General features: G+C 44.5%; 1 pseudogene; it reads right to left on the bottom strand.

Moving 5' to 3' along the window:
• Positions 1-370: 370 nt before the first annotated feature.
• On the bottom strand, positions 371-24866 carry LOC124646970 (annotated as a pseudogene).
• Between the last annotated feature and the right edge of the window lie 15 nt (positions 24867-24881).

Below are 24881 nucleotides of genomic sequence, written 5' to 3'. Positions count from 1 at the left end.
CCAAAGCAAAATACACACACATGCCTAATTAAAGCAACAAATGAAACAAAGAACCAAAGACCTACTTTTTTTTTGTTATATCTAGGCCAAACAATGAAGCAAAATGCAACTAGAATAGACCCACAAAAGCAAATGAAATATATGATATTTTCCAAGAACTAAAATGCACCAACGTTAATTAATTAATTAGGAATGTTTTCAGAAAATAATTAAGAAACAAACGAGCAAAAGAACGGAGTGACTTTTTTTTTTGTTTTTCTCGATATATATAGGAACTAGAAAAAACACATAAAATTCTCTGAAAGTAAGGAAACAGAAACTTTCCCTGATTTTATCATGTTTCTTTTTGTCTTGAGCCAATGATTTTTCGTTATGAAGGACGAGCTGGTCTCGCATTTGGTGACAAGGTTGTTGCAGTGCCAGTCTTCACTGAGTCACGGCACCAGCCTATAAAATAACGTCAAAAGATATATGGGATGTCATTTGATTATGAGGAAAATGAAATAATTAGTTTGGAATCCAAGTAAGCAAGAGCCGTAAAAACTAACAGAAGACTGTGCACCTTCTAAGTTTGGTGAGCTAGCACTAACATAAAAAAACAAACGAAAAAACATGAGGTAGGTGAATGAGAAAGCAGGCGCACCTGCAGATTCATTCATCCTGATCACTTTCATCTGAATCGTATTTGAGAAATTATTCAGAAGCTGCATGGAGGAAGAAAGGAAAAGGTTACTAACATGAGAAACGAGCAGGACGATTAAGCATGTGAACAAATAAAAAGATTCACATAAAAAATAAGACATTAAGAGGTGGTGGATGAGTTTTCGTACCATCTACACGAAAGATCAATGCGGGGAGCGCTAGGATGATTGTGGAGTGATTGGAACAGCACAGACTCCGTTTTCTCTTTGTCGGCCTTTGAACAGATGGCTACAACGCGGGCTATCTTAAGGGTGGGAAGGTACCGCAGGCCGAAGTCAAAATCGGCATTGCGGTCAGCTTCGCCCACCGGCACAGCCGATCCGAATTCAACGCGTTTAGCTCTCGGCAATGCTCCTGGCTGAAACATCATTTGTCCTGGTGCAGAAATATGCAGCTTAAAGAGCAGCACGAGGGGGAAACCATCGATAGTGATGAGTGGGTCTGTGTTGTCGCTGTTCAAATGGAAAACACGAAGAGCCGGCAACCTTCCAAGCATTTTCATGTCCTCCTGGTGCAGTTCCTTGACACTTATGCTGAGTTCAGAGAGATCCGAGTAAAGCATCGGGTTTCTTTTTATCCATGCTGGCACTGCAGATAAGTTTCTGGGGCCCAACTGTAATTTGCGGAGATGGTGAGGGGGCTCCCAGCGTTCCCCCAAGAGATCCATACCTTCCATATAACCATAAATTTCCAAAGTATGGATATTTTCCACGTTGCCTAGATACTCCACAAAAGCTTCCATCAACTCCGACCCCAAATGAGGCACGTCGATTTTGAGCTCCCTCAATTTTGTCAGGCCGAACAACTCTTTTATATCGTTGTCAGTACGTGCTTGCATGCCCTTCAACACTTGCATGGATGTCATATCTCCAAGCCCTTCTGGAAGATTCAGACGGGACCCATATATGCACATCAATCTTCTCAGCTTACAAACAACAGTGGGCAATCTATCTATATCGTTCGCACCACTTATGTCCAGCACATGCAAAAATTTCAGCTTTCCTATATCTTCCGGAAGTCTCTTAATAAACGTACCTTTTATACAAAGGTACCTAAGTTGCGACAGCTGTCCCACACCCCTAAGGTCATCTAAACTATGGCATCCACTCAGATCCAATACACGTAAACCATCAAAGATTGAAAAGGGGGGCATTAGATTACTAGCAGATGGAAAGACAGTGATTGACCTCACTTGTGATACACTCATGGGTGTTGCTGCTTCATCATTTTCCTTCTTATCCATTTGGAGCGATAACCTGTGAGCAATCCTTGGAGAAGACATGCTATCCTTAGTTCCATCCCATATAGTAACAAAATTTTGGTTCCTTGACAAGGAACATATCAGGTCAAGAACCATATCATGTACACGACCACCTGATACCTTTCCTGATTCGACATCAAATATTGGCTGGATAAGGCTTCTATTTACTAGCTCCTCGAAATAGCTTTCTCCAAGCTCAAATACACCTATTTCTCTTTGCTCACATATTAAACTTTCGGCAATCCATTTCCATATTAATCCATCTCTCTCAATCATATGATCTTCCGGGTATATACATAGATACAACAAACAACTCTTCAGATAAGAAGGGAGATCATAGTAGCTTAAGGATAATATCTTACGCATCTCCTCCACCCCAGAACCTTTATTAGTAAGTCCATGACCCATAGATCTCAGAAACTGGTCCCATGCTTTCACTGATTTTATTTTCCCATCACTAGCTAAAGTACTAGCTATAGTAATTATAGCTAATGGTACCCCGCCACATTTCTTCAAGATATCGTGAGATACTTTTTTAAATTCATGTGGACATTCACTCCCAGCAGGCAAAATTCTCTTATGGAACAGCCTCTCCGAGTCACGGTTAGTAAGAGGTTTCATATCAAAAATCAAGCCATCCCTTTGTGAGCAACATGCTTTTGCCACATTAACTATACGGGTTGTCGTGATTACCCGACTTGCATGTTGGTTGGTTTTAGGAAAAACACACTCGATAAACTTCCACAATCTTTCATCCCATATGTCGTCAATTACAATAAGGTACCTATACCAATAATGTGTGCGTCTACTAGTGAGACTCGTATTCATGAACTAGGAATGAGACTAAGTAATAAACTTAACAAGCATTTTGAGCCGATAATGACATATTGGACCAAACAACTAATTTGTAAATAGTAAAATGCAAGATAAAATCAAATGATAAATATAAACATGTTGAAACACATTGTAGAGTGAGATAGTAATAATTGTTATCTTCTCTTTGGGTTAGACAAACATATTGTAAACAATGAACATGCAACCTGACCAAGATAAAGGACAAACATATGGGATAAATACGAAGTATATAACCTTGTTGAATTGTACAAATTATTGGCTGGAAGATGACACACCATTTTTTTAGAGCCTTGTTCATTGGAACAGAGGCGTACATTAGATTATTTTAATTTTTGCGGTAGGTTTAACTAGGCATTTGTCCAGATGCCCATGGCATAGCCCTGGCTGTTGTCCTAGGCTCAGTGTCCATCCCCAACTAACTCATTAAATCAATATAAAATGGCATGTTGCTTCCATTGTGTGATTGTTTTGACTAGTCTGAAGCATCTAAGAATATATCTAAAAAATATAAGGGGCACGCACACCAGGGTCAACTTGAAAAATACATGCAGATAAATGAAAGGGTTGGTTTTTTATTTATCTCGTGAGTCAAAATAATTATTTACTCTATCGACGTCTGGATTATCATGAAATATTCACGCCCGTCGATCTAAATTTACTGTTGGTAGATGTATACTACTCGGCAAGTGGATTGAAAGAACATCTCTCGGTTTATGTTTTGAATGTTTGATGACAATATATGTGATACTCTAATGTTTGATGAGATGGTGCAGATAATATATATGTTTGTGGTTGTGGTTGTTTTGTGTGGAAAAACAAGTCAAAAGACAGCAGAATCAAATTCTCCAGGCCGGATTTTCCGGGCCGGATATTTGCAAAATATCCGGCCCCTGAAAATGGCTAAGGACTTTCTGGCGATGATACCCTGGACAGGAGCCGGATTTTTGGCCGGATTTTTGGCCGGATTTTCCCATAAGCCGGATTTTTCAGGGGGGCGGATTATCCGGCCCTCACTTACACCGGATAATCCGGCCCTCGAAATGCCCCAACGGCCGGATTTTGATGGGGGGTATAAATACCCCCCTTCTTCCTCCTCCCCAAGCTGCTCAATCATTGCAAGAGTTCATCACCATTAGAGCCACCTCAAGAATCACAAGAATCACAAGATCTCCTCCTCCACTCAACCAAAGCTCTTGATCTTTGGAGATTCGAAGGAGAAGACCCCGATCTACATCTTCACCGAAGCGATTTGCATTTCCCCCTCACATGCTTGAGGGCCCCTTTGCTAGTGTTCCTATTTTGGAATCCCTAGTTGTTTGTTGTTGATGTGTTCTTGTTAATTGTTGTGTTGTTACAGATTTGGGAGTCTCCAATTTGGTTGTGAATGTGTGCCCCAAGAACCTTGTAAAGGCCCGGTTTCCGCCTCGAGGAAATCCCTTAGTGGAAGTGGGCTAGGCCTTCGTGGCGGTGCTCACAGGAGACCTGAGTGAAGCCTTCGTGGCGTTGGTCTGGCTTTCGTAGCGACCACACTCCTCCAAACGTAGTCGTACCTTCTTGAAAAGTTTATGTTAAGCAACCCCCGGGGTTTGAGGATCCTGACTTTCCTAACCATGTCTATAAGCTTGATAAAGCACTTTATGGTCTCAAACAAGCTCCTAGAGCTTGGTATGAGCACCTTAAATAATTGTTGATAGACCGTGGGTTTGATGTTGGGCTAATCGATCCCACTCTTTTTACTAAGAGTGTCAATGGGGAGCTTTTCGTTTGCCAATTATATGTTGATGATATTATCTTTGGCTCTACTAACAAAGCTTTTAATGATGAATTTTCAAAGCTTATGACCGATAGGTTTGAGATGTCTATGATGGGAGAGATGAGGTTCTTTCTTGGTTTTGAGATCAAGCAATTGAGAGAAGGAACTTTCATCAATCAAGCAAAATATCTCCAAGACATGCTCAAGAGGTTCAAGATGACAGAGATGAAGGGAGTAGCCACTCCTATGATTACTAAATGTCATCTTGCACTTGATCCCAATGGTAAAGAGGTGGATCAAAAGGTATATCGCTCCATGATTGGATCCTTGCTTTACCTTTGTGCATCTAGACCGGACATAGTGTTGAGTGTTGGTGTGTGTGCAAGGTATCAAGCTTCTCCTAAAGAGAGCCACATGATGGCTCTCAAAAGAATCTTTCGATATTTGGTTGATACCCCAAGATATGGTCTTTGGTATCCTAAAGGCTCAAGTTTCTTTCTCAATGGATACACTGATGCGGATTGGGCGGGAGACAAGGATGATAGGAAATCAACCTCCGGGGCTTGCCAATTCCTTGGTAGGTCCTTGCTGTGTTGGTCTTCTAAGAAGCAAAATTGTATATCTCTCTCCACCGCCGAAGCCGAATATGTTGCCGCCGCAAGTGGATGCACTCAATTGTTATGGATGAGGCAAACTTTAAAGGAATACGGTGTCACTTGTGACAAAGTGCCTCTTTTATGTGACAATGAAAGTGCCATCAAGATTGCTTATAATCCGTTGCAACATTCAAGAACGAAGCATATTGAGATCCAGAATCATTTTATTAGGGATCATGTTGCCCGTGGTGATATTGAGCTATGCTATGTTCCTACCAAAGACCAACTTGCCGATATATTCACGAAGCCTCTTGATGAAGCAAGGTTTTGCTATTTGAGGAATGAGCTAAATATCATTGATTCAAGGAGTATAGCTTGACCATCTTGCAAACACACCTTTATCTCAAAACTTTATTTGGTTTTGATGTGGGCATGGAATTAGGGGGAGTGCGGTTTAAACTATTGAGCTATCCCTCCCCCCATAATGCCGATATTAAGAAATCATTCTCTTTATATCATATGTTGATATGTGAGCTTCAATGACGAGTAGTGGTTTTGGGCCCAAGATATATTTTCGCGGTGCCATGCCATAACACTCATATATGGTGGCCTAGGCCACCACACTCTTCTTTGTGAAGAGTTGAGGTTATTTGGATCTTAAATGAATTTTATTCGACACCTACATGTTCTTATGGGAAATCACTCTAGTTTGGCCTTATTTGCTCGTATCTTGCAAACTTGAGTGATCATGTACCATTATCGGTTTGACCTTTCTAAACCCAAGCCTACACTCATCTATAAGCCATTTCCATCTCGCTCATATGTCATGTTTTGGTAAAAACTTGGAGTTCGAGTTGTTTCGGTCGGATGATCTTGGTTGTCTCATCTTATTGGTCAATTTGCATCGTATATGTGACGTGATATCTTATTGCATCACATATGGGCATAGGCAAATAACCAACAAAAGATAGGCAGGATTTCCGGTGTTCTGGAATTTTCCAGAAAACCGGATAATCCGGCCCTTGGACACCCCGGAAAATCCGGCCCGGCCGGATTATCCGCCCTAACTTAGGGCCGGAATATCCGGCCTGGGCAGGGTGCGAAGGGTCTTGAGGGGAGGCCGCGGGGTGAACGGTTCCAGAACCAGTTCCCCCATGCGCCTCCCTCTCTCTCTTCCCTCAAACTCGCCGGAGCTCCTCCTCCTCGCCGGAGCCGCCCCGTTCGCTCCCTCTCGGAGTTTGTGGGTGGATCGGGTGCTCCACCTCCCTAGCTTTCATCCCCTCCAAGCGGCTCCTCCAATGGAAGAGGGTACCGGTTCTCGGAGACGCACTCGGACTCAAAGGTCAAGTGATGAGCTTGCTCAGAACGCTCCAAGGAAGTCCGCAACTCTGAGGCAGAAAGGCAAGGCACCAAGGGAGAACTACAAGACCATGGATAGTGTCTCATATGCCGCAATCAGATAGAAGAACTGGTATGAGGATGTTGAGAGGGATTTTGACATTGAGGATCCTCATTTCTGGTGCATGGAGCAGCTCTATGTCTACAAGGATATCAATGAACCCATGAAGAAGGTGAGGCCTATGCAAGCCATTGACGTGGAGCTCCTCTCTCAGAATGATCATTTTGAGGACGCTATTTGGGTCACCGAGAGGTTGGGATTGCACAAGCTTATGAAGGTCCAGTGTGACTACAGTCCTGATTTGATCAAGCAATTCTATGATACACTGGCTTTCAAGAAGAATGATGAGCGCACAATGCAGTGGATGACTGGCTCTTCTCCCTGTGAGGCCTCCTTCCACCAGTTTGCTGAGATTCTTGGCTATCCACCTCAGGATGGTCACCATCTCCATGGCCCACAGAAGACTGACAAGAATGTGTTATATGATCTATATGACCAGTCTGGGGCAGTTGGTTCTACCACTGGACTTCTGCCTATCTACAGTCAGCTGCTCCGTTTCTTTAGAGCCACCATTGCTCCAAGTGGCGGGAATAATGATGCTCTTCGGGGTGCTCTTGTGGACCTGATGCGTCACGCCTTTGATTGTGCTCAGGATGGTGATGAGACCATTGACTTCACTCTGGATGTCATGGACTATATCTTTCATGAGATTCATGATGCCATGGTGTCCCGGACGACTATGTCTTATGCTCCCAACATACAACGTCTCATCAACAGCACTGCAGTGGCAGAAGATTTGAGTCAGTTTCCTACAGAGAGTCACACATTCAAGAAGGCATATAAGAAGAAGCCAGTTGCCCGTGCTGCACCAGTTTCTGGCTCATTCATGGGAGATGCCCGCTCTAGTGGTTATGCACCCAGCCGTCCTGTTGCTACCCCTGTGATTCAGAAGCAAGTGAAGAAGCTCAGTTGGATTCAGTGCAATGTTCTGCGCATGAACATTGAGATTCACAAGGAAAACTTTGAGGCCAGCCGTCAGCGCGCAGAAATTCAGCACACTCAGGCGGTCATTCTACATAGGCTCAGTGGTGAGCAAGGACCTCCCCCTCAGCCTCCAGTTCACCCCGCCTACAGTGGGTGACACTCTTCCCAGGTTCCGTGGTCTAACCTTGAGCACAGTTTTCAGAGGGCAAACATCGCTCGCGACTCTCCTCCAGCTGCTGACAGTGGTGACGAGTATGTCTCCGAGACGGACTCCGACTGATCTCCATGGGGCGAGTAGCATCGCGCTTTTTCCCCTTTTTGGCGTTTCGATGCCAAAGTGGGAGAAGTGTTCTATTTAGGCCTTATACGGGATTTGCATGGGGAGGGCACAAGCATATGCGTTTACCATTCCTTTATAGCTTGTGCCCTCGTTTATTTCATTCGTTTGAACTATTTGGCTTGGTTTGTTCGTTCAAAACTATGTTATATGTGTGGTTGTGAGACATTGTGTTAAGAGTTTCGAAATTCTATATGTTGAGACCAAGGCTTATGATATGGTGTGTTATTTTAAATATTCGGTATTATATATCTCCATATGGGTATGATCTCTATCACCTTATCTCAACCATATATATATGTCAATGTCTCTTGTTTTGAGCTCATGTTGGATATCTTGTGTTGAGGCACCTCGCACCTATATGTTGTGCATTTGTATTCAAATGCAAATTACTTGTATGCACACATGTAGGGGGAGTGCCTCTATGTTTTGCCAACATGATTAGTTCTCTCTAGTGGTTTTATTGCAAATCTATATATTGTCATCAAACACCAAAAATGGGGAGATTGAAAGAACATCTCTCGGTTTATGTTTTGAATGTTTGATGAGATGGTGCAGATAATATATATGTTTGTGGTTGTGGTTGTTTTGTGTGGAAAAACAAGTCAAAAGACAGCAGAATCAAATTCTCCAGGCCGGATTTTCCGGGCCGGATATTTGCAAAATATCCGGCCCCTGAAAATGGCTAAGGACTTTCTGGCGATGATACCCTGGACAGGGGCCGGATTTTTGGCCGGACTTTTGGCCGGATTTTCCCATAAGCCGGATTTTTCAGGGGGGCCGGATTATCCGGCCATAACTTACACCGGATAATCCGGCCCTCGAAATGCCCCAACGGCTGGATTTTGATGGGGGGTATAAATACCCCCCTTCTTCCTCCTCCCCAAGCTGCTCAATCATTGCAAGAGTTCATCACCATTAGAGCCACCTCAAGAATCACAAGAATCACATGATCTCCTCCTCCACCCAACCAAAGCTCTTGATCTTTGGAGATTCGAAGAAGAAGACCCCGATCTACATCTTCACCGAAGCGATTTGCATTTCCCCCTCACATGCTTGAGGGCCCCTTTGCTAGTGTTCCTATTTTGGAATCCCTAGTTGTCTGTTGTTGATGTGTTCTTGTTAATTGTTGTGTTGTTACAGATTTAGGAGCCTCCAATTTGGTTGTGGATGTATGCCCCAAGAACCTTGTAAAGGCCCGGTTTCCGCCTCGAGGAAATCCCTTAGTGGAAGTGGGCTAGACCTTCGTGGCGGTGCTCACAGGAGACCTGAGTGAAGCCTTCGTGGTGTTGGTCTGGGTTTCGTAGCGACCACACTCCTCCAAACGTAGACGTACCTTCTTGCAAAGGAAGGGAACACTAGTAAAAAAGGGGCAACCGTCTGGGGCTTTCGTACCAGTTCTATTACGAACCGGTAGTAAAGGGGGGTTTTATACCGGTTTGTGCGCCCAGTCGGGCGAGCAGCATCTGTACCGGTTCGTGAGGGGCTTTCGTACCGGTTCGTGTTACGAACCGGTACGAAAGGTCTTCCGCCCGAATGGCAGGCCCATGTGGGGCCAGGGCTGGACCTTTGGTACCGGTTCCTTACACGAACCGGTACGAAAGGGTGCCCCTATATTATTCACGTCGCGCGCACAGCACGGCCCTGCTCTTATTTTCTCCTCTCTCACATTTCTACAAAATTTGCATCTCTCACACTCCAACAAATCTCTATTTTTCTCCACCATTTTAACAAGATTAAGGGCATACATCTATCCAAGGGTTAGCAATATCATCCTTTCTTCCGGCGTTCCTAATTTAGCTCATTTCTTTGGTAGTTTTAACTCGTACTATTTTTCTAGTGCTAGCAAGGTGTTCGATGAAATGCCTAAGTTAGGGATTTTACTTTTTTATAATCAATTTGAGCTGAAATTATGGTATATTTTGTAGGTTTTAATTAGTATCATCCCCGTCCTCACCGCCGTCGATCGCCAGCGTCGTCCCCTAGCCGGCACCGTACAACCTCGGTGAGCCTCTTCTTTTTTATAAAAAAACTTAGTTTTATGTGATGAACTTGAATATTAATTAAGTTGTTCACTCATATATCCACGATGTTGTGTAATTAATGATTTTTGATATACATATAAAATGCAGATGAGTCGACAATGGATGTACGGTGACCGGTGCCATCCCGACTTCATTAATGGCATGCATTATTTTCTCAACGTGGCTGAGGCAAATAGGCAGTCGAATGGTTTCATCTATTGTCCATGTAGTTCCTGTAAGAATATGATGGATTACTCTACCTCAAAGACCATTCACGTCCACCTGCTGGAGAATGGTTTCATGCCCAGCTATAATTGTTGGACCAAGCACGGAGAAAGAGGGGTTATATTGGAAGACAACGAAGAAGAAGAGGATAGTGACAACTATCCTATGTTCACTGAAGACGGTGATAGTAGAATGGGGGAAGACGAAGCTGAAGAAGAGCCCATTTTTTCACTATATATATGTAGGCTTGGCCTCCATTTACATATCACATCTAGACTCATATCTGCAAACCTCATCATTCTCTCCCATGGCTTCCATCGTATCTCTAACCCCCGGGAGGCGGAGGCGCTTTGCGCCTCGAACTACCCCTGCCCGCCGGGCTACCGCGTCCCGACCGGCTGGTTGCTAAGCGTCGGAGGCGTACCGGTCCCTCCAGTCCCTCTAGGTGTGGTGCGCGAGATGGCCATCATGAACCACTACTACTTCGAGCTTACGCCAGAGCAGCGGAGGAATCCCCAGTGGCATCCCGACTACAGCCCGACTTGGGAAAGCTTCTTCATCAATCGGCGTGAGAGAGCGCTTGCCAGGCACGAGGAGGGCGGCCCGCCTCCTTCGAACTTCAGCGAGGCCGGCCGTCAGCTGTGGTGGCGCTGCCGGACCCTCCAGGGCGTCATGGCCTACCGTGGCCCCCGCCTGCGCTACCCTCAGTCCCAGCCCATGCGTGCTCTCCCGCCGAGGTTCGACTACCGCGACCACGATGCCAGCGACGATGATGACGGCGACTACGACGACTACAGTGGCGACTACTATAGGGCTAGGCACGAGTATGACAGAATGACTCCAACAGTCAAATCTGGCCATGTATCTTAATTTCCAGTTGAGCTATGTACTTTTAATTCGAGTTCAGTCGTAATAAAATTTTATTCCCGCCCTTTCTTTCTCGCCTTTTTTCTCCCACACGCGGCATCGTGGCGGGAAAGTTTCCCGCGCGGCGTCGTGGCGGGAAAGTTTCCCGCGCGACGTCGGGGCGGGAAAGTTTCCCGCGCGGACGGCGTCGTGGCGGGAGTAAAGAAAAGAAATAGAAAAGAAAAGGAAAGAAAAGAAATAGAAAAGAAATAGAAAAGCAATAGAAAAAATAAATAGAAAAGAAAAGAAACAGAAAAGAAAAAGAAAAGCAATAGAAAATAATAAAAAGAAAAGAAATAGAAAATAAAAGAAAAAGAAACAGGAAAAGAAAAGAAAAGAAACAGAAAAGTAAAAAGAAACAGAAAAGAAAAAAGAAATAGAAAAGAAACAGCAAAAGAAAAGATAACAGAAAAACAAAAAGAAAAACAAAAAAAAAAAACATTTGGCACCGGTTGGTTTCGTACCGGTTGGTGGCACCAACCGGTGCCAAAGGCCCCTCCCCTCGTTTTCCCTTAGGCGCGCGACGAAAAATTCCCCAAATCGACAGAATCCCCCGCGCGACGCACAGAGAAATTGCCGCGCCGCCGTCCGCACCCACGCCGCGCCGCCGTCCGAGCCACGCCGCGCCGCCGTCCGCAGCCACGCCATCCCGCGCTGCGCCGCCGTCCGCACCCACGCCGCGCCGCCATCCGAGCCACGCCGCGCCGCCGTCCGCAGCCACGCCATTGCCGTCACCGTCGCCGCGCTCCGCAGGTAAGTCCGCCGCTCCCTCCCCGGCCTTCTTCCCTCCCCCGCTCGCACGCGCGCTCGCGAGAGTGTCCGGCGCCGGCGCCCCGACGCCGCCTCGCCACGCCCCGCCGTGCCCCGACGCTCGCACGCCCCGCCACGCCCCGCCGCTGCCGTGCCCTGCCGCAGACGCCCACGCCGGCGACGCCAAGCCGCACTCTGCGGCTTCGTCGACACCACCCTTAGGGTGTTCGACGAAATGCCGCAAACGCCCACGCCCATGCCGCAGGTGCCGCTGGCCGTGCGCCGTGCCCCTGCCCGCGTGCCCCTGCCCGTGCGCCGTGCCGCTGCCGTGCGCCGTGCCCCGACCATGCCGTGCCGCTGCCATGCCGTGCCGCTGCCATGCCGTGCCGCTGCCCTGCCGTGCCGCTGCCCTGTGATGTCTACTTCCCCCTCCTTTTCCTGTAGACAGTGTTGGGCCTCCAAGAGCAGAGGTTTGTAGAACAGCAGCAAGTTTTCCCTTAAGTGGATCACCCAAGGTTTATCGAACTCAGGGAGGAAGAGGTCAAAGATATCCCTCTCATGCAACCCTGCAACCACAAAGCAAGAAGTCTCTTGTGTCCCCAACACACCTAATAGGTGCACTAGTTCGGCGAAGAGATAGTGAAATACAGGTGGTATGAATATATATGAGCAGTAGCAACGGTGCCGAAAAATAGCTTGCTGGCGTGTAGTTGATGGTGGTAGTATTGCAGCAGTAGTAACACAGTAAAACAGTAAACAAGCAGCGATAGCAGTATTTAGGAACAAGGCCTAGGGATTACACTTTCACTAGTGGACACTCTCAACATTGATCGCATAATAAATAACTCTTTCTCATATGTGCTACATACACTCTTTTGTTGGATGATGAACACATTGCGTAGGATTACACGAACCCTCAATGCCGGAGTTAACAAGCTCCACAATAATGTTCATATTTAAATAACCTTAGAGCATAATAGATCATTGCAAAATAAACCAAGAACTAACATAGTGCACACACTCGTCCACATTACACTATGAAGGAGGAATAGATCACATCAATACTATCATAATGATAGTTAACTCCACAATCTACAAGAGATCATGATCATAGCCTACGACAAGAACCACATGGTGCACACACTAGTCACCTTTACACCATGCGGGAGGAATAGACTACTTTAATAACATCACATGAGTAGCACACAACTAGTAGCGATACAAAGCTCATCATATGGATCTCAATCATGTAAAGCAGCTCATGAGATCATTGTATTGAAGTACATAGGAGAGAGATTAACCACATAGCTACCGGTACAGCCCCGAGCCTCGATGGAGAACTACTCCCCTCCTCATGGGAGCAGCAGCGGTGATGAAGATGGCGGTGGAGATGGCAGCGGTGTCGATGGAGAAGCCTTCCGGGGCACTTCCCCGTTCCGGCGGCGTGCCGGAACAGAGACTCCTGTCCCCGGATCTTGGCTTCGCGATGGCGGCGGCTCCGGAAGGTTTACGTGGGTTTCGTCAATTGGTACCTGCGTTTTTAGGTCAAAAGGGGTTTTATAGGCGAAGAGGCGGCGCAGGGGGCACACGGGGGCGCCACACCCTAGGCCGGCGCGGCCGGGGTCCGGCCCGCGCCGCCATGTGGTGTGGTGGCCCCCGGCCCCTCTCCGACTCTTCTTCGGTGTTCGGAGCCTTCCGGGAAAAATAGGAGGTTTGGCGTTGATTTCGTCCAATTCCGAGAATATTGGCCGAACAGCCTTTTTGGAACCAAAAACAGCAGAAAACAGCAACTGGCCTTTCGGCATCTTGTTAATAGGTTAGTTCCAGAAAATGCACGAATATGACATAAAGTGTGCATAAAACATGTAGATAACATCAATAATGTGGCATGGAACATAAGAAATTATCGATACGTTGGAGACGTATCAGCATCCCCAAGCTTAGTTCTGCTCTCCCGAGCAGGTAAAACGATAACAAAGATAATTTCTGGAGTGACATGCCATCATAACCTTGATCATACTATTTGTAAAGCATATGTAGTGAATGCAGCGATCAAAACAATGTATATGACATGAGTAAACAAGTGAATCATATAGCAAAGACTTTTCATGAATAGCACTTCAAGACAAGCATCAATAAGTCTTGCATAAGAGTTAACTCATAAAGCAATAATTCAAAGTAAAGGCATTGAAGCAACACAAAAGAAGATTAAGTTTCAGCGGTTGCTTTCAACTTGTAACATGTATATCTCATGGATATTGTCAACATAGAGTAATATAATAAGTGCAATATGCAAATATGTAGGAATCAATGCACGAGTTCACACAAGTGTTTGCTTCTTGAGGTGGAGAGAAATAGGTGAACTGACTCAACAATGAAAGTAAAAGAATGGTCCTCCATAGAGGAAAAGCATCGATTGCTATATTTGTGCTAGAGCTTTTATTTTGAAAACATGAAACAATTTTGTCAACGGTAGTAATAAAGCATATGTATCATGTAAATTATATCTTACAAGTTGCAAGCCTCATGCATAGTATACTAATAGTGCCCGCACCTTGTCCTAATTAGCTTGGACTACCGGATCATCACAATGCACATGTTTTAACCAAGTGTCACAAGGGGGTACCTCTATGCCGCCTGTACAAAGGTCTAAGGAGAAAGCTCGCATTGGATTTCTCGCTATTGATTATTCTCAACTTAGACATCCATACCGGGACAACATAGACAACGAGATAATGGACTCCTCTTTTATGCATAAGCATGTAACAACAATTAATAATTTTCTCATTTGAGATTGAGGATATATGTCCAAAACTGAAACTTCCACCATGGATCATGGCTTTAGTTAGCGGCCCAATGTTCTTCTCTAACAATATGCATGCTTAACCATAAGGTGGTAGATCGCTCTTACTTCAGACAAGACGAACATGCATAGCAACTCACATGAAATTCAACAAAGAGTAGTTGATGGCGTCCCCAGAAACATGGTTATCGCACAACAAGCAACTTAATAAGAGATAAAGTGCATAAGTACATATTCAATACCACAATAGTTTTTAAGCTATTTGTCCCATGAGCTATATATTGCAAAGGTGAATGGTGGAATTTTAAAGGTAGCACTCAAGCAATTTACTTTGGAATGGCGGAAAATACCATGTAGTAGGTAGGTATGGTGGACACAAATGGCATAGTGGTTGGCTCAAGTATTTTGGATGCATGAGAAGTATTCCCTCTCGATACAAGGTTTAGGCTAGCAAGGCTATTTGAAACAAACACAAGGATGAAGCGGTGCAGCAAAACTCACATAAAAGACATATTGAAATCATTATAAGACTCTACACCGTCTTCCTTGTTGTTCAAACTCAATACTAGAAATTATCTAGACTTTAGAGAGACCAAATATGCAAACCAAATTTTAGCATGCTCTATGTATTTCTTCATTAATGGGTGCAAAGTATATGATGCAAGAGCTTAAACATGAGCACAACAATTGCCAAGTATCACATTACCCAAGACATTATAGCAATTACTACATGTATCATTTTCCAATTCCAACCATATAACAATTTAACGAAGAAGAAACTTCGCCATGAATACTATGAGTAGAGCCTAAGGACATACTTGTCCATATGCTACAGAGGAGCGTGTCTCTCTCCCACAAAGTGAATTCTAGGATCCATTTTATTCAAACAAAACAAAAACAAAAACAAACCGACGCTCCAAGCAAAGCACATAAGATGTGATGGAATAAAAATATAGTTTCAGGGGAGGAACCTGATAATGTTATCGATGAAGAAGGGGATGCCTTGGGCATCCCCAAGCTTAGATGCTTGAGTCTTCTTGAAATATGCAGGGATGAACCACCGGGGCATCCCCAAGCTTAGACTCTTCACTCTTCTTGATCATAGTATATCATCCTCCTCTCTTGATCCTTGAAAACTTCCTCCACACCAAACTCGAAACAAACTAATTAGAGGGTTAGTGCATAATCAAAAACTCACATGTTCAGAGGTGACACAATCATTCTTAACACTTCTGGACATTGCACAAAGCTACTGAAAGTCAATGGAATCGAAATATCCATCGAACATAACAAAACAGGCAATGCGAAATAAAAGGCAGAATCTGTCAAAACAGAACAGTTCGTATTGACGAATTTTAAAATGGCACCAGACTTGCTCAAATGAAAATGCCCAAATTGAATGAAAGTTGCGTACATATCTGAGGATCACGCACGTAAATTGGCATATTTTTCTGAGCTACCTAAAGAGAGGCAGGTCGGAATTCGTGACAAAAAAGAAATCTGAAACTGCGCAGTAATCCAAATCTAGTATGAACTTTACCATCAAAGACTTTACTTGGCACAACAAAACACAAAACTAAGATAAGGAGAGGTTGCTACAGTAGTAAACAACTTCCAAGACACAAAATAAAAACAAAGTACTGTAGCAAAATAACACATGGGTTATCTCCCAAGAAGTTCTTTTGTTTATAGCCATTAAGATGGGCTCAGCAGTTTTAATGATGCACTCGCAAGAAATAGTATTTGAAGCAAAAGAGAGTATCAAGAGGCAAATTCAAAACACATTTAAGTCTAACATGCTTCCTATGAAAAGGAATCTTGTACACAAATAAATTCATGAAGAGCAAAATGACAAGATCAGGAAGATAAAACAAGTGTAGCTTCAAAAATTTCAGCACATAGAGAGGCATTTTAGTAACATGAAAATTTCTACAACCATATTTTCCTCTCTCATAATAACTTTCAGTAGTAACATGAGCAAACTCAACAATATAACTATCACATAAAGCATTCTTATCATGAGTCTCATGCATAAAATAATTACTCTCCGCATAAGCATAATCAATTTTATTAGTAATAGCGGGAGCAAATTCAACAAAGTAGCTATCATTATTATTCTCATCAAGTGTAGGAGGCATAGTATAATCACAACAAAATTTACTCTCCATAGTAGGTGGTACCAAAAGACCACTATCATTATAATCATCATATATGGGAGGCAAAGTATCATCAAAGAAAATTTTCTCCTCAATGCTTGGGGGACTAAAAAGATCATGAAAACCAGCTTCCCCAAGCTTAGAACTTTCTATATCATTATCAACAATGGTGTTCAAAGCATTCATACTAATATTACTACCAGCATGCAAATAAGATTCTATAGGTTTTTTAATTTTCGCATCAAACAATCCATGTTTTAAATCAGGAAATAGCATAAGAAGCTCATTCTTGTCCATTATGCCAAACTAGTGTAAACAAGAAACAAAAAGATGCAATTGCAGGATCTAAAGGAAATAGCTTCGAGTACTTACAATGGCGAAAATAGCTTAGTAGCCGAGATCCGGAGTGTGAGTACCTTTTACCTTTCCTCCCCGGCAACGGCGCCAGAAAATAGCTTGGTGTCTACTTCCCCCTCCTTTTCCCGTAGACAGTGTTGGGCCTCCAAGAGCAGAGGTTTGTAGAACAGCAGCAAGTTTTCCCTTAAGTGGATCACCCAAGGTTTATCGAACTCAGGGAGGAAGAGGTCAAAGATATCCCTCTCATGCAACCCTGCAACCACAAAGCAAGAAGTCTCTTGTGTCCCCAACACACCTAATAGGTGCACTAGTTCGGCGAAGAGATAGTGAAATACAGGTGGTATGAATATATATGAGCAGTAGCAACGGTGCCAAAAAATAGCTTGCTGGCGTGTAGTTGATGGTGGTAGTATTCCAGCAGTAGTGACACAGCAAAACAGTAAACAAGCAGCGATAGCAGTATTTAGGAACAAGGCCTAGGGATTACACTTTCACTAGTGGACACTCTCAACATTGATCGCATAATAAATAACTCTTTCTCATATGTGCTACATACACTCTTTTGTTGGATGATGAACACATTGCGTAGGATTACACGAACCCTCAATGCCGGAGTTAACAAGCTCCACAATAATGTTCATATTTAAATAACCTTAGAGCATAATAGATCATTGCAAAATAAACCAAGAACTAACATAGTGCACACACTGTCCACATTACACTATGAAGGAGGAATAGATCACATCAATACTATCATAATGATAGTTAACTCCACAATCTACAAGAGATCATGATCATAGCCTACGACAAGAACCACATGGTGCACACACTAGTCACCTTTACACCATGCAGGAGGAATAGACTACTTTAATAACATCACATGAGTAGCACACAACTAGTAGCGATACAAAGCTCATCATATGGATCTCAATCATGTAAAGCAGCTCATGAGATCATTGTATTGAAGTACATAGGAGAGAGATTAACCACATAGCTACCGGTACAGCCCCGAGCCTCGATGGAGAACTACTCCCTCCTCATGGGAGCAGCAGCGGTGATGTAGATGGCGGTGGAGATGGCAGCGGTGTCGATGGAGAAGCCTTCCGGGGGCACTTCCCCGTTCCGGCGGCGTGCCGGAACAGAGACTCCTGTCCCCCAGATCTTGGCTTCGCGATGGCGGCGGCTCTGGAAGGTTTCTGTGGGTTTCGTCAATTGGTACTGCGTTTTTAGGTCAAAAGGGGTTTTATAGGCGAAGAGGCGGCGTAGGGGGGCACCTGGGGGCGCCACACCCTAGGCCGGCGCGGCCAGGGTCTGGCCCGCGCCGCCATGTGGTGTGGTGGCCCCCTGGCCCCTCTCCGACTCTTCTTCGGCGTTCTGGAGCCTTCCGGGAAAAATAGGAGGTTTGGCGTTGATTTCGTCCAATTCCGAGAATATTGCCCGAACAGCCTTTCTCGGAACCAAAAACAGCGAGAAAACAGCAACCGGCCTTTCGGCATCTTGTTAATAGGTTAGTTCCAGAAAATGCACGAATATGACATAAAGTGTGCATAAAACATGTAGATAACATCAATAATGTGGCATGGAACATAAGAAATTATCGATACGTTGGAGACGTATCACCCTGCCGCTGCCGTGCCGCTGCCATGCCCTGCCGTGCCCTGCCGTGCCGCTGCCGTGCCGCTGCCGCTGCCCTGTCGAGCTTGGTGGCGTGCAGAGTGGCGGCAGGGCACGTGCGACGCAGTAGGTGCGGGATGGAGAAATGTAGAAGAGAGAAGAGCGAGAGGAGGAGCGCCGAGTGTTAGGGTTAGGGTCGAGAAAAAGAGAGAAGAGCGAGAGGAGGAGGGGGAACGCCGAGACCGTGGCCGTTGCCGAGTCCGTGGCGGTGCCGCCGCGACATAGAGAGAAGAGCGAGAGGAGGAGCGCCGAGTGTTAGGGTTAGGGTTTTTGTTTTCTTCATTTGAATTGTTATCCAAATGATGAATGAAATAATTGCTTTCTTAATTTTGTAGTGACATTGAGGTATGGCGGACGGCACCTTCGTCCGAGATGAGGAGGGGGAAGAAGTGGTGCAGAAATTGATCTATGAGAGTGCCCGTGGTACGGAACCCGATGGAGATGACAACGAGTTCCAAGACTTTCTGAATGATTTCGGCGAGGGACTTGAGTCTGAACAAGTTAGAAGAGACAACGAAGTGTCCATAATAAACTCGGGCGAGGTGTATATTTATGTATCAATTAGTCTATGTTCATCGATCCCTAGATGCATTCATTTATTTGTATTGCACTTATTAACGAATAATTTTTTCTTTTAGCCTTCTGCATCATCGAGCAAGTCTATTAAAACAAAACGAGGCCCGACGAGAGTGTTAAAGGGCGAGGGCAGGTTAGCCCTCACGGCATTTAAGGCTAATGGTGAACCGGAGCATCCCAAAGAGTACTGCCGCAAATTTACAAATCAAGCCGGAGTTCTTGTTAGGGACCATGTACCGATCAGCATTCAAGAGTGGAATAAGCCGAAGAAAGCGGGGACTGAAGCTAGTTATGTCAACGAGACGATGAAATTTTTCTTTGGGACAGGTCTCATCGACACGATTCAGCCTACCGGAAGACATGACGGAAGGCCGGAAGAATAAAGTCGGGGAATGGATATGGAAGAAGATGGCCATACAATTCCGGACTCGGAAGAAAAATTTATGGGACAAATATAAGAATGAAGATCCGATATTCGATGATAATCTAGTGAAGATAAAATATCACTGGCCCGCATTTAAGAGGTATAAGCAATCGTCTACTTTTGTGTCCCGATCGGTCACAAATACGAAAAATGCTTCAAAGAAGAAACTTTGGCATCATTTGGGGTCAGGTGGCTACAAGACTGCCATTCCGAAGTGGACAGCATTTGAAAATAAACTGATGGATGCAGGAATCACTCCACAGACATGGGACTGGCCTGAACGGTCCAAGTTCTGGTTGTTTGCGCATGGGGCAGGGTTGGACCCAAAGACAGGGCTGATCGTTGCGCAGGGAAAATGGAAGGAAAAAATTGAGGCAATCGTACCGAAGCTTGTGGAGGCAATTGAAAAGGTTAGAAAGGGAGAGTACACTCCCGATAGAGAGATTGACGAGCTGACACTCGCTCTGGGGAATCCTGAACACGTTGGATGGGTACGAGCTCGCCCAGGTCTCACCATGAAGGAAGCGTGGCCGGACAGCGCTGACACTTATAGAAGCCGTTCGCGAAAGAAGAAGAAGGAGACGGACATTGTAGCGGAATTGTTAAATAGGGTGGAGGCGCTTGAGAGAAATCAGAGGGCACCTGATCAGCAGCTGCTTCTACAGGATCCTCAAGCCGATGCTGCCCCATCTCAGCGAAGAAGCAGTGTGGGTTCCTCGCATCTTGACGGATGTGGAGGAAGCTACCCCGTGGATTATGTCACGGAGAAGACAGATTGCGAGCTACATATGTTATTCAGGACCGCGTCCGTTAAGGTGGCGGTCGGCTATGTTTACCCAAGTGAAGATGGAGCAACGCACCATCATATGCCCATTCCACCTGGCTGTGTTCGTGTCGGGGTGGATGAAGTTGTTTCGGGTTTTGAAGCAGTGGAGCTTGATATTCCTAGAGGTGACGATGAGAGGACACTGGCCGATGTCAAGCACGGTTTCACCCTATGGCCGAAGAAATACATCGTCCTTTTGCAAAGGCCACCGACTCCTCCACATGAGCAGCAAATGCCATCGACTCCTCCTGGTTGCAGTCCTCGTGAGCAGCCAAGTCCACACCTACCTGAGAGGGACCCCAGCATGAGTCCACCATCTCGAGATCCTCCGTGTAAGACAGCGCCCGTTAAGCGGAACGGTACGCCGCCTAGGAAGAGATCTAGAAAGGAGAAACCACAGCCGCCCATTGAGAAGTTACCTTGGGAAAAAAGTGAAGAGGAAAACAGGGAAACCGTTCAGTCCGAGCTGAAAGCCTTTTTTGCACTGAAAGTACCAGAGATACCTTTTGAGAAGACACTAGATCCGGTGAAAGTTGTGCGTACCGTTGAGAATCTATATGACCCTCTACCATCGCCGCCATCTGACTATAGGCGTTCTATTGAAAGGTCGTATGACAACATGATCGAGGCGACAAAACCCGTTCAATCGGGTGTCAAGGAGATAAAAGGGATACACCAAGTCTACCAGCTCGGACAACAACCCATTCAATCGGCCCCCCATCTCGTGGTGTTTGACGAGGAGGCCGTTCAAAGTTCTCGACAATACACCGATTACCCCTCAGCTGAAGTACAATATAAATATGTTCAAGGGAAAGATTTGGTCGAGAACCTCAGGAAGCTACCAACAAGAATGCGTAACTTGCATACGTGGTACGGTGTTGCCACAAAGGGAGGGATCGAGACTATCATGGTGCGAGTTAAGGAAGAGCACTACTTCCAAGAATACTCTGTGAGCATTTACTTCTGCGAGCTTTTCCAGTTATACAATCTTCGGGCCCTCGACAAATCTATCATCAGTTGCTATTGTCTGTAAGTGATTTATTTATATAATTTGAGAAGTCTTTAGCTCAGCTCCTTCATTATCTGCAAATTATAATCTTCTGTGCGCTATGTTATGCAGATCGAAGATGCTCGAATGCAAAAGGGATGAAATCACGGACATTGGGTTCATTGACCCGGACACAATGCATGTCAGGACCATAGAAGAACCCCTCTATAACAGGGATACACCGGAGACTTTGCTAAGGTTTTTGAAGCGACAACGTGATAAAAAGATAATACTTTGGCCTTACAACTTCCAGTGAGTGTTACTCTCTTATAACACATTCTATTTTGCTCACCATATGTTAAAATATTATCTGATGACTTATATATATGACACTACATATTTAAACGTGCGCAGGTTTCACTTTATTCTTATCGTCATTAAAATGTACGAAGGAGAAGTTGAAGTCTTTGACTCACTAACCAAAGAGCCTATACTATACAAGTCTTGTTTTCTTATGCTCAAAAGGTAATTCAAATTCTTATCGGTTTTTTTGTGTATTTCCTGATATCAACTGATTGATAACTCTTTTGTGCATTTTCTTTTGTCGGGCAGCGTATGGGAAACTTTCATCAAGGAAGATCAGTCCTTTCAATGGGCACCGAAGCTGATATGGCGTGCGAACAAAGTAAGTAGTAGTTACCTAGGTCCACACACCTTTATCATACTTGATTATTGTTTGACTGAATTATATTCTTGTACAGAAATGCGCGAAACAACCACAGGGGACTGATCTATGTGGATACTACGTTTGCGAGTACATCCACAGAATTGTCAGCGAGAGAGCGAATAATGAAAGAAATAAAGAGGTACGAAAACAATATTCACAAATTTATTTTGTTACCATAAGTTGTGCTGAGTTTCAGTAATAATTGTTTGATTTGTGATTTGATATATATATATATATATACACACACACACATAGCTCATGTATTCATTTGTATCTTATTCTTTTACAGTTGAGAAGAAAGCGGGAGAAGATCTCAATCGAGGAGCGCTTCAAAGCAATTGGCGAGGAATTGGCGGGATTTTTCCTTCGGGAAGTCATACCACCATCCGGAGAGTTTCACTATGCATAAAGATCTTCTCCCACTCCTCGATTGCTTTGTGTATATATAGTTCGACTCGGAGTGTACCACTATGGTACATGTAATAGATATTATGCCTCGGAGAGTACCACTACGCATGAAGATCGATCTTCATGCATACTACTTAGTTTGCGATCTTATGCAATTACATGTGTTATATTATATGCACCAAGTTGCTATGCATCACCTTTATCTTCATGTACTACCTAAACCCAAACGTGTAGCAGGCGCATCGACGCGATATGAAACGGTCCGATACCCCTAAACCCCTCCTAAAACCCTAAACCCTGAATTCTCTGCCGCGACAGAGATTTCTGCATTTTCTCTGCCGCGGCAGACAACCTTTGGTACCGGTTCGTATTACAAACCGGTACCAAAGCTCTCTGGCCCTCAGCTCTCCTGCGTGCCCACGTGGAGGCCATTTAGTACCGGTTCGTAAGCAACCGGTATGAAGGGGGGGGGGGGGCTTTTGTACCGGATCTTTTGTACCGGTTGCTTAACCGGTACAAAAGCCCCTTACGAACCGGTATTGATGAGCGATTTTCCACTAGTGGAACTACGGGAATCAACTCCGTGTCTCCACGTGCTTCACTCTCGGTTACCTCTATCCAATTATCTCTCCTATATATTGCGTAGCTATATCTTGCTTAGTTGTTAGCCTTGTCATATAGGTAAATTCACATAGCTGCATATCTAGAGAATTTACCTTTGTGTCAAGCCTAAATTGAAAAAGAACTAAAAATTGGTTAGCACCTATCCCCCCCCCCTCTAGGTGCGGCATATGATCCTTTCAATATACTCCCTCCATTTTTATTTAATTCACGTTTTGTATTTAGTCCAAATCAAACTTTGTAAAGTTTGACCAAAAATATAAGAAAAATAACAATATATAATACCAAATATACATAATATGAAAATATACTTTATGACAATTCTACTATAGGAGATTTTATATTATATATGTTGATGTTTTTCATAAATACTTTTATCAAAGTTTATAAACTTTGACACTGACCAAACCTAGAATGCGAAGTAATTGTGAATGGATAGAGTATATTTCAAAGAAATTGTTTCATTAGCATGATTTACAAAGAATATATTAATTAAGTCAATCTAGATGATCACAAAACTAAATATAGAACATTATAATTTATAAGCTATTGATTGTGTGTACCCAAGCAGCAAGCATAATCTCTATTTGCGTACCTCTTGTTCTCCAGGAGTTTCCCGACTTCATTGATGAGCTGCCTTACATCCATTAGCTGAAAATTATTTCCGTCAAAGAGAGTACATTAATATCAAGAATATATGAGTTAGATCCGGCCTCAACAACAACATAATGCATGTGAAGAGTTAAGAATACCTGTAAATTTTCATTGGTGCACCTTAGATCAAAGAGGATATCCCTGAGAACCTTCTTCACATCAGCATTCTGACCCACGGGAACGAAAACACTACAATCATAATCACTTTTGATCTTGTTGTATACTGCATTGACAAGGGTGGTCTTCCCCAATCCTCCAAATCCGACAACAGAGACAACCTTCAACTTGTTTTCAGACACGTCGCCGTCTTTGTCCAGCAACTTGATGAGCTCTCCATCTCTCCCCCCATCAATTCCTACGAGCTCTGTCACTTCTTTGTACAGATCCAGCAATCGATAATCGAGTTTGGTTAGGGCCATAGGCGCAGCAACCGCACCATCGATCTCATATCTGTCGATCTTGTACCTGATACGCCGATCAGCCACTTCCTTGACTTTTTCCTTGATGTCTCTGATCTTCTTGCCAATTTCATGGCGTAGCTTGCCTTTGTCGAGCAAGTTGGACATGTCGCCAATCTTCTTCTTTAGCCAGTTGACCTTCTCTGGTTTGGGAGGGTCCTCAACACGCACCAGGAAAGTGTCGAGAGCATTCTCCATAGCGTAGGAGAGATCCCGGACATCATCTGCCCAGATCCTGACCTGCTCCTCGAGCTGGTCCCACGGCACCTCCGCCACCACACGGAGGGCAGCGTGGATGCTCGTCAGCTCACTCCTCAGGAACTCGACATCATCCTTCACCCCCTTCTGCAGCTCGTACTCCTCCTTGACGAGCTCGCCCAGCTTGGAGAGGAGGGAGACCATGGCCCCCGTACCATG

This window comes from Lolium rigidum, chromosome 4, assembly GCF_022539505.1.
Source record: "Lolium rigidum isolate FL_2022 chromosome 4, APGP_CSIRO_Lrig_0.1, whole genome shotgun sequence".
Lineage (NCBI taxonomy): Eukaryota > Viridiplantae > Streptophyta > Magnoliopsida > Poales > Poaceae > Lolium > Lolium rigidum.
The sequence above is the reverse complement of the archived record's forward strand: the minus strand, read 5'-3'. Positions and strand labels throughout refer to the sequence as shown.